The following is a 12,049-nucleotide window of genomic DNA, read 5'->3' on the forward strand; positions in this document are numbered from 1 at the left end:
TTGAAATATGATCAATGCACAAAAAAGTGATTGGTGCACAGTCTTAGGGCATGGCATGGTATGTAAAACCAAGTCTTCTGGCACATCACACTGACTAGGCACTTGTAGCCTTCATTCTCCCATGTGGAGGAAGCTAGGCTGGTCACTAAAAAAGCACTCAGATTTGAATAAAATGTGCATGTGTGCTAATTTATATGCATTGGCACCAATTTGGAAAGAGTGGCTCTAGATTGAAAAGAAATTCAAAACATTTCACCATAGAGAGGAGACTCCAGGCAAACAACAAGAACTACCAGAATCCAAGAAATTCCAGGGAGACAAAAGACTCAGAAGGACGCTGACCAAGTGAGAGATGTGGTGTGAGAGCAGAGGGGCAGTTGCTAGGGGTCAAAGGCTATTTCTGCCGCAATATATCTGCCTCCAGTGTCCTAGAGGTGCTCAATCAGCATGAAAGGAGAGCTTTTGAGCCACTGAGAAGAGGTCTCAGAGTGAAAGCAGTGAGAAAGCCACTGAGGATTGACTCCTAGGGTCACTCTGGAGAAGGAATGTGGGGAGACCATAGAGGAGTTGTTCTGTATGCTCCAAAGCTAAATATTTAGGAACACTGAAAATGCACAGTGCTTCAGTTTCAAGACAATGGTGTGCAAGTTCTGTTTTGTACATCGGAACGTCAATGGAAGCACAATGTAAGTCACTCCAAAAGCAGATATTGGAGCACTCCAAATCATTTGCCCATGAATGTGCACAGAAATAGTAGTTCTAGCTCAAAGGCAACACACAGAGATCTGTGTTTGCTGTTGCAGTGCATCCCTAATAATGATTATTGTATGATTATAAGATTATTAAATAATGTTATAGTCTTAGATGGGAGAGGAGGTATGAGGGGACATGTCTGCAGTGACTATCATGAAGTGACCCTGCATATCTGACTTTGCCACTACACTGCTGCCCAAAAGGGAGTGTGGACTGGGATTAATCCCAATCAAGAGACCTGGGTGGAGTCTGCATTTGGCAACTGGGCTTGATGTTCCCTATCCCTGATCTATGGACACAAGTTAAAGAATGGACAACAGTCATGGGAAGATGTAGAGAGGTTGGGAATTGACATGGTACTCCAATGTTTCTTTGAATTTTGTTGACTTATTTTTGTAACACGTTAAGAAAAGATTTTAAAAAATAGATACAGAAATGGATAGATAAATGATAGATATTAAAAATCCATTTTGGTGCCAGTAGGCATATCTAAGATTTAAAGAAACTTCAAAATGTTGAGGGGTTTTTTTCTTTCCAAACACTCCAAGAACCTGTTTGCCCTTTTGTTTAATCTGCAAAGCTCTAAAGAAAGCAATGGATATGAAGAGTCTGACAACATAATGAAAGGCTTTTCAAACATTGAGATTTTGTGGAAGCAAGATTTGTGATCAGCTCATTAGGATAATCTGTTTTCATTATTTGAAAGAAAACCTTGACACCCCACTGTGGTCAAGGTAGTTCAGAGAAATGTGATTGAAGAGTTTCCTAAAAGCTGAAATGGCAGTACACTCACTCTGATACAAGCGAGTGGATTGCACATCTTAATGTGCTTTTGTTGGAGGGAGTTGTTGCGGATTTAAATCACACTGCTTTAGGACTTCCGGGTCTGCCGTGGGCAATGGCACATGGCAGAGATTGCTCGCACTGAGTGACCCACTTGCTGTGAGGAGACAGGAAGGTAGCGAGGGCAACGCACCTTCTCTAAAAAAAAGTCCAAAGGTTTTTAGTTCAGGTTCTGGAGTGTCCAGCAGTGTCGGTAGATGTTCTCAAGGAGTTCCTGAAGCTCCAGCAGGAGCTGTGGGAGGCTCTGAGATTGAGTGCAGACACATGGCATGATCGAGACCCCACAGCAAGAAGCCTTGAGATCCATCATTAAAGCACCAACCTCTCTAAAAGAAAAGGATTTGGGACCAATCTGGATACGGTAAAAGGACTTAAAATCTAGAGACTTTTTCTACCACAAACATTGTCTGACCACAACTCTATAATAGTGTAATTAAGAACAGGGAAGAGTTTCCCAATGAGATGGAGACTAAATGAAAATTTATTAAATGGTCAAGAAATATTAGGAAAGGGGGCAAAAAAAATAAAGGATTCCTTTGAAATTAAGGTAAACCAAGAGGCAGGTTTAAAGGTGGTTTGGGACATAAGTAAAGCGGTAATGCAGGGTTTCTTTATACAACAAAACGCGTACCAAAGAAAGATAAGAGAGATGAAAAAACAAGAAATTTTACAAGAAATAAAAAGAAAAGACAAATAATTAATAATTTCCCCATGAAAAGAGATAGTGAAACAGGACATTAAGATATTGCAAACACAATATTCAATTATAATAAAACAGGAAATAGAATGGAAAATTAAATATTTAAAACAGAAACAATTTGAACAGGCTAATAAGCCAGGGAAACTACTAGTTTGGCAAAGAAAGAAAGAAAAAAACCTGTATTGATAAAATAAATATAGAAGGAAGAGTAGTTTCTATACAGAACTTTATTGAGCTAAACAGGGTAACTTAGAAGAAATGAGTAAATATTTAGAAGACAGTGGAATACCTAAGATGTCAAAAGATAAAATGACATCTTTGAATGGACCAGTGACAATGATGGAATTACAACAAGTAATTTTACAGACAAAATTGGGGAAGGCACCTGGACTTGATGGACTTTCAGCCATATATTATAAAAAGCTACAAGATTACCTTATACAACCTTTAAAGGAAATTATGAATATGACCTTAAATACAGGGGAGCTGCCAGAATCCTGGAAGCGTGCTTATATAACTTTGATCCCTACGCATGATAGAGATCCAGAGCTGGTTAAAAACTATTGACCTATATCTTTGTTGAATAATGATTATAAACTTTTTGTAGATATATTAACCAACACATTGTAAGATATATTAAAAGGTAATCCATCAAGATCAGGCCAGATTCTTGCCAGGAAGACAAATGAAAGATAATATCAGAAATATAACTGATGTAATAGAATATTTAGCAGTGAGAAATGAAAAATAAGCAGCCTTAATCTTTTTAGATGCAGAAAAAGCATTTGATAATGTCTCCTGGGATTTTATATGTTTTAAGTTTTGGACTATATGAGCTGTGGAGACACTTTTATAAAAGGAGTTATAGCAATATATATAGAATCACAGCAAAATCGATAGTAAATAACATACTGACTATTGTGAGATTACTGAAAGTACTAGACAAGGTTGTCTACTGTCACCTTTATCGTTTATATTAGTTTTAGAAGTTTTGGTGCAAAGAATAAGATGTAATCAAGAAATTAAAGGGAAAAGGGTGGGACAGAGACAATACAAATTAAAAGCATTTGCAGATGACGTGGTCATATCTGTAGAAGAATCAATAGAGTCGATTCTGAAAGTATTAGAAGAGATTTTAAAAATGGAGGGCTTAAAATTAATAAAGATAAAACCAAGCTCCTGGTAAAGAACATGAATGATGAGAGTAAAAATAAATGCAAAATATATCAGGTCTAAAGATTGAAAAGAAGGTTAAGTATTTAGGTGTATGGTTAACAGCAAAGAATATAAATCTATATAAAGATAATTTTCTTAAAACCGACTTCCGGTTAGCGCCAGCGCTTAATGGCGGATTTCTCCCGGAGCTCCGGGAGAGATCTGCTTCGTAGGTTCGGGTCCCGTCAGCTACGGCGGAGCGGGGACCCCCAAAAATCACAGGCGCGTAGCCTGTGAACTGGAGACTCGGCGGGCACCTTTGCGCCCCCCCGACGCTGTGAAATAGCCTTTTTAAAGGCTGCGGATCAGCGGAGGGTGTGTGGAGCGGTGCTGAGAGTCGTCTTCACCCAGCCTGCGAAGCGAAGCCGCGTCGCCATTAGCGGAGAGCGCTGACTTCTTCCAGTGAATTTGGACTAAAAGGAACATCTATCCGTGAGTAGGATTGACCGCTAAGATATAATTGGGCACTAAAATTAAAGAAATTGGATACCGAGACGGACAAGCACCAAAAAGGAAGTCTGCTTTCCGTTCTGTAGCAAGATCAAAGCGAAAGGCATTTCAGCTGTAACTGTTTGAGAGTGGTGGGAACTAATAAATCCATCACCAAGTAAAGAACTCCCTCCCCGAAGGCAGGAGGGGGGGGAGAAGATTTTAAAGTGTTTCCCTGCCATTTTAAAAGAAATTGAGCTATTCATCGCTGCTCCTGTACCTGGGGATCGGACTGCCGGAGAAAAGGCACCGGCTAAGGATTGTTGATATAAGAAGGTAAAAAAGTATCTTTAACTGACTTTGGCTACTCTCAACCTGAAACATTTATTTTGTTGCACAGCAAAGCTATTTGCAGGACATTATTGACTTGGATTCTTTAGAAAGAGAAAAGAACAATAGAAAAGAACTTTGTTTATTTTCTGGAGAGTGGGGGATTAACTTGAAAGTAAAGAACTGACTGCACGCCCTCTAGAGGACTTATACATTGTTTCAGCAACAAGTGGAGCTTAAAATTTGAGAACTTTTGTCTGACAGCTCAAGAGTGTGGGAATGACCTTGAGTAAAAGACTTTGTTATGGCAGATGGTAAAGAGAAATCTCACAAGAAAGAGGATTTACAAGAAACAACCTTGAGATCTGGCAGACAATACAAAGTTGAATCTTTCATGCAAAGAAGGGCTTCTGTATCAGGAGCCCCTGGAACTACAGTTATTCCAAAGGCAAAAGTGAAAATAATGTCTTCAGAAGAATCCTTTGCTAAGGTATTGGAGAAGATAAATGACTCTTTAGAGGAATTAAAAAAGCAAGGTGCAGAAACCAAAGTACAAGTTGCTGAAACAAATAAGAAAATTGAAGAAATCTCTGGGAAAATTGATTCAAATACAAAAAGTATAACTGACCTTGGGAATAAAGTGAACTCAAATGCAGAAGCAATTGGGAAATTATTGGAAGAATCATCTACAACAAGAAAGATAGCTGAGGAAGCTAAAGAAATTGCAACTGCTGCTGAGGGAAAGTTTCCACCAGTGTTCAAGAAACTAGATGAGTATGAACTGGCACTTTCTATGCAAGATATGCAACGCAAGGAGAGGAACCTAAGGATCAGACTTGTGCCGGAAAAGGAAGGAGACAACCTGGTGGACTACCTGACAAAAGAATTTTCTGACTTTTGGAAGCAGGAGCTGGACAAAGAAGAATTTAAGATAGAAAGTGCATTTAGACTGGGAGCAAGGCAGAGGAAGAACAGACCCAGAGACTGTTTAATAACTCTGAGATCAAAGGAGGAACGGGACAAAATACTGAACCTGCATTACCAAACAACCCTTCGAATTGAAGATTTTCACATTGAGATTTTTAAAGATATTCCCAAAAGCATTTTGGACGCAAGAGGACACTACAAGGACCTGGTGATACTGCTGAAAAGGAACTACATTCAATTCAGGTGGGAGTTTCCCCAAGGCTTGTCTTTTAAATACAAGGGGAAGAAAAGAAGAATAAAGACAGTGAGTGATAAAGACAAGTTCTTAGGAGAACACGAAGAAGATCTACAGAAAGAGACGTTTCCAGGGCAAGGGCATCCTTCACTAGATACGGACACGGAACCACCGACAAACGAGGAACAAAAATTGGGAGCTGTAGGAGGAAAGAGTAAATAACCCCATCATGGCTCTGCAACTTCTAACCTGGAATTGTAACGGTTTGAACATTCCCAGAAAAAGGAAAAATATATTTCATGCTCTAAAGAAAGACCAATTGGACTTGATTTGCTTACAAGAGACCCATGTGACAAGAGCACATAGGAAATTATTAATAAACAAAAGACTGGGACAAGAATTTATATCTTCAGACAGAGTAAAAAAGAGAGGAGTAGTGATTTATGCAAAGGAAAAGCTGCAACCGAAACAAATCTTCAAAGACGACCAAGGAAGATATTTGGCAATTGAAATCCAATTTCAAGGAGAAAAGTATCTGATAGTGGGAGTTTATGCGCCAAATGAAGGGAAAGCTGAATTTTTCAAGAAGTTGCATGAGACTTTGATGGACTATATGGATTATAATCTAATTATGATGGGAGACATGAATGGAGTGGTTTCAACAAATATGGACAAAGCACAAAGACAGGTAGTAACAAAAGATGGAAGACTACCAAAGACCTTTTTCGAAATGACTGACAATATGGATTTGATAGACATCTGGAGAACAAAACACCCATTAGAAAGAGAGGGAACCTTCTTCTCTGAAGCCAAAATGACATGGACAAGGATCGACCAAATTTGGGTGACTAGCAGTATGGCGCAGAACATAAAGAGAGTGGAAATCTGCCCAAAAACTTTCTCCGACCATAACGCAGTAAAGATGGTGATGAAGCAAACAACAACTGGTTCCTTCAGATGGAGAATGAATGACACCTTATTTAGAGATGAGGAGATTTGCAAAAAGGCCCAAAAAACTTTGAAAGATTATTTTGAAATTAACTTAAGGACTAAAGTAGAAAAGAGAATAGTATGGGACGCAAGTAAAGCCGTGATGAGAGGGTTTTTGATACAACAAAACACATTAAAGAAAAGAAAGCAAAACGAGAGGAAAGAGAAAATTTTGGAAAAGATAAAAGAAGGGGAAAGGAAACTAAGATTGAAGCCAAAATCGCAAGAGATTTTAAGAGAAATTAAATTGTATCAAATACAATATATGGAACTGATGAATCAAGAAATAGAATGGAAAATTAAACAAATGAGACAAAAGACTTTTGAATCTGCAGATAAATGTGGTAAGTTATTGGCTTGGCAAATAAAGAAGAGACAAAAACTCAACACGGTAACAAACTTAGAAGTGGAGGGAAAGAATATATGCAACCCAGTGGAAATTAGGAATTGTTTTCAGAGCTACTTTAGACAACTGTATACACAAGGGCCGCAAAAAGAAACAGATATACAACAATTCCTCGAGAAAAATGGGCTGAAAAAGATTTCGCAGGAAAGTAAGACAATTTTGAACCAGGAGATATCAGCACAGGAAATAGAAGATGCCATTCAAAACATGACGTTGGGCAAATCACCTGGACCGGATGGACTGACTTCCAAATATTACAAAGTTTTGAAGGAAGGGCTTATACAACCTTTGAAGGAAGTCTGCAACGAGATTATGGAGGGGAGGAAGGCACCCGATACGTGGAGAGAGGCCTACATTACACTTATACCAAAGACAGAGACTGAAAAGACCCAACTTAAGAACTACCGACCCATCTCGTTACTAAATGTGGATTACAAAATCTTTGCTGATGTTTTAGCAAAGAGACTGAAAAGAGTTTTGATGGAGGAGATTCATGGGGACCAAGCGGGCTTTCTCCCGAAAAGGCATTTGTCGGACAATGTAAGGAATATAATTGACATTTTGGAGAAGTTGGAAGTGAATATAAATACTAAGGCTGTTTTGATATTTGTGGACGCCGAGAAAGCCTTTGACAACATTTCTTGGAGCTTTATGTTGAAGAACCTCCGGGGGATGGGGGTAGGCCAAGGGTTTGAGAATGGTATAGGTGCAATTTATTCTGAACAGAAAGCAAAATTAATTGTAAATAATGTGGTTACAGAAGAGTTCAAGATTGAAAAAGGGACACGACAGGGGTGCCCTATCTCCCCATTACTTTTTATATCGGTCCTGGAGGTTTTGCTTAATATGATTAGGAGGGACCAGTTGGTTAAAGGGATTCAGGTCGGAGCTAAACAATACAAACTGAGAGCATTTGCAGATGACCTAGTACTTACATTGCAAGAGCCAGAAGCTAGTACGAAAAGAGTTTTGGAAATAATCCAAGAGTTTGGTCAATTGGCAGGATTTAAATTGAATAAGTTAAAAACAAAGGTATTGGAGAAAAATCTAACACAGGTTGAAAAAGAAAGGTTTCAGAATGAGACAGGGTTGACTGTGGTTAAAAAAGTGAAATATTTGGGTATAAACATGACAGCTAAGAATGTGAATTTATTTAAAGATAATTATGAAAAAACTTGGACAGAAGTGAAAAAAGACTTGGAGATTTGGTCAAATTTAAAGCTTTCCTTGTTAGGTCGAATTGCAGTTATAAAGATGAATGTATTGCCAAGAATGTTGTTTTTGTTTCAAGCATTGCAAATAATGGATAAAATGGACTGTTTCAAGAAGTGGCAAAAAGACATATCTAAATTTGTCTGGCAGGGCAAAAAGCCCAGAATTAAATTTAAGATATTAACGGATTCAAAGGAAAGAGGGGGGTTTGCCCTGCCAGACTTCAAACTGTACTATGAAGCGGCAGCTTTCTGCTGGCTGAAAGAATGGCTGCTTCTTGAAAACACAGACATTTTGGATTTGGAAGGTTTTAACAATATTTTTGGGTGGCATGCATATCTGTGGTATGACAAGGTTAAAGCACATAAAAGTTTTAAAAACCATATTGTCAGAAAAGCACTATTAAATGTCTGGGTCAGATATAAAGACTTGCTGGAAAACAAAACTCCAAGGTGGCTATCGCCAATGGAAGCAAAGGCTGTTAAAAAGTCTAATATGGAGTCAAAGTGGCCAAGATACTGGGAAATCTTGGAAAAGGAAGGGGACAAATTGAGATTGCAGAGTTTTGAGAAATTAAAAGGGAAGGTGAGAGATTGGTTGCACTATCATCAAATAAATGAAGTGTTTAAAATGGACAGTAAAATTGGCTTCCAGGTGGAAAAATCAAAATTGGAGACAGAATTGTTAGAACCCAGTACCAAGAATTTGTCAAAAATGTATAATCTGCTGCTGAAATGGAATACACAAGATGAAACGGTTAAATCAGCTATGATTAAATGGGCTCAGGACATTGGTCATAATATTTTGTTTGCTGATTGGGAAAAGTTGTGGACCACCGGGATGAAATTTACGGCATGTAATGCCTTAAGAGAAAATATTATGAAAATGATATATAGGTGGTACATAACCCCAGTCAAGCTTGCAAGGATTTACCATTTGCCTGACAATAAATGTTGGAAATGTAAAGAAAAGGAAGGTACATTTTTTCACCTTTGGTGGACGTGCCCGAAGATTAAGGCATTCTGGGAAATGATCTATAATGAACTTAAAAAGGTATTTAAATATACTTTCACCAAGAAACCAGAGGCCTTTCTCTTGGGTATTGTCGGCCAAGGGGTGTTAAAGACAGATATAACTTTCTTCATGTATGCTACAACAGCAGCTAGAATACTCATTGCGAAGTACTGGAAGACGCAAGACTTACCCACACTGGAAGAATGGCAGATGAAGGTGATAGACTATATGGGCTTGGCAGAAATGACGAGCAGAATCCGAAACCAGGGAAGAGAAGCAGCGCAAGAAGATTGGAAAAAGTTTAAGGACTATTTAAAGAAATACTACAAAATTAATGAGAGTTAGAATGATGTTGGATTGGAAAGTAAATGGTTACTATTAGTAATGGTTAAGACAAGGAGAATAAGGAAGATTAGTTTGAATTTTTATTAAAATAAGGGAAGATTTGCTGAGTAATTGATAAGAACTTGGAATACAGAGAAGGGAGGCACGAGGAAGTCGGGGAAGAAAGGTGTAAGAAACTAAGATATGAAATGGTACATGTTTTTTGTTTTGATTGTGTTTTTTGTTTGTTTATGTATTTGTTATATGTTTGTGTTGTTATAAAAATCTGTAATAAAAAATTATTATAAAAAAAATAATAATTTTCTTAAAACCTGGGAAAATATCAAAATAAATTTGCAAATATGGGGTAGAATTAAACATTTGTTGCTGAGTAGAGTGTTGACTATAAAGATGAATGTATTACCAAGAATGTTAATTTTGTTTCAATTAATACTGCCAGTTGGCAAGACAGATTGCTTCAGCAAATGGCAAAAAGATATTTCTAACTATATCTGGCAAGGGGGAAAAACAAGAATAAAATATAAAATACCAATAGACACGAAAGAGAGAGGAGGTTTCTCCCTGCCAGTATGAGATTATATTATGAAGCATCTTGTCTGTGCTGGTTGAAGGAATGGTTGCTGTTGAAGAATCTGCATATTTTAGATTTGGAAGCTCACAATAATATTTTTGGTAGGCATGCTTCTTTGTGGTATGAAAAGGTGAAAGTACATGAAGGTTTTACAAACCATATAATTGTGAAAAAATGATATAGCATATGGGATAAATATAAAAAATCACTGGAAACTAAAATACCTCTTTGGCTTTCACCTTTGGAAGCCATAGCAATGAAAAAGAAAAATATGATGGAAAGTTGGGCAACTTTTAGAAATTTACTAAGAGAGGAGGGTGGAGAATTTAAATTAAAAGAGTTTAAGGATTTACCAGGAATGTTAACAACATGGTTACAATATCATCATTTGAAGGAAATATTTTAAAAGGATATGAAGCGGGGGTTTGAGGAACAACTATCTCAATTAGAGAGAGACTTGTTAAATTCTAATGTTAAAGTGATGTCTAAAATGTCCAAAATGTTATTGGAATGGGAGACAAAAGATGAACAAGTGAAATCTTCAGTGATACATTGGGCAATAGATATTGGTCATAAGATGGGAACGATTACTGAATACAGATATAAAATTTACAGCATGTTATGGTTTAAAAGAAAATTATATGAAAATGCTATATAGATGGTACCTAACACAATGCATAAATCAAAGTTGAATAAGTGTTGGAAATGTAAAAAGAAAGAAGGCACCTGTTATGTATGCCGGCGTGGTTGCTCGAGAGCAAACAGGCAAGACTCCCACTGGTCTTTTCAAGGCTTTATTATCTGTACAAAACATTTACAGTGCAGAGCGTCTCCAGTCCATGTCTGCTCAGTTGCTAGCAGAATCTGGGAGTGGGCGGTCCTTAAACTTTCCCCAGCATAGCAGTCTTTTGACCCCCATCCTACGCCTCCCCTCTCTGCACGTAAACCGACTGCGCAGAGAGGGCGTGGGCAAAGGGGGACCTGCCTCCCCCCCCCCGCTTTGCTCAGGCTCGGTGTTGTGGCTCTCTCTAGCATCTTCCGAGCCCTGCATCCCTTCCCCACTGGAGGCGGGGCTTCCCTCCTCACCGGAGGAAGAGCTGCTTCGCATGATCTTCCGAGGCTCCCTGTAACCCAACTGCCCTTCTACCTCTCGCCTCTGAGCTGATGGCAGTTCCCTGACAGCACCTTTTTCACATGTGGTGGTCTTGTAATAAGGTTAAAGCTTACTGGGAAATGATATATAATGAATTGAAAAAGATGTTTAAGATAACATTCGTAAAAAAAACAACCCAGAAGCTTTTCTCTTGGCAATTATAGGATTAGAACTACCGAAACAGTATAGAAATTTATTCATGTATGTGGCTACAACTGCAAGAATGTTATTTGCCCAAAAGTGGAAGGAAGAAGAGGAGAATGGTTGCAGAAACGAATGGAGTACGCATAAATGGCGAAACTTACCGGAAGAGTAAGAAATCAAGATAACAAACTTTTTAGAAAGGAATGGAATGCAATTTGTAGGGAAGGGTGGAAATAAATGTAAGGAACCACAGAAAGAGGGGGAAGGAAATTGATTGAAATTGAAAATATTAAAACTTGGTTAGATAATTGTTGTAACATATATAAATGAAAATTATAAATATTTTTAAATAAATAAATAAATTACACTGCTTTAGTTCCCAGCTTTCTTTCTGTGAAGGATTCCTATCATGAAATGTCCTCCTCTACCTTCCTGATCATCCTGCACCCTCTGAAAAAAAACTGCTTCTGGAGGTTAAAATACCTATGGGAATAATGTTAATTATGGTACAGGAACTGCAGGCTGAAGGAGGAATTAGCAGAATTGCACTTTCTTTTGTAAACAAAGGAGCAGCTTGGGTCTCAAGCTTTTCATTAATAATAATAATTCTGATCTACAAAAGCATCTTTCAGGTTTCTTGAATGTTCCAAAATAAGAAACTTCATTTCCTTTCTTCCCTGCAATGCAAATTATTTATAACCCTGATGTATACATTATTAAAGGCCAGTAAAATAGTTATTTAGGTGACAATTCTATGCTTACTTACTTGGAATAAAGTCTCA

The sequence above is a fragment of the Podarcis raffonei genome, chromosome 2 (assembly GCF_027172205.1).
Source record: "Podarcis raffonei isolate rPodRaf1 chromosome 2, rPodRaf1.pri, whole genome shotgun sequence".
Classification (NCBI taxonomy): domain Eukaryota; kingdom Metazoa; phylum Chordata; class Lepidosauria; order Squamata; family Lacertidae; genus Podarcis; species Podarcis raffonei.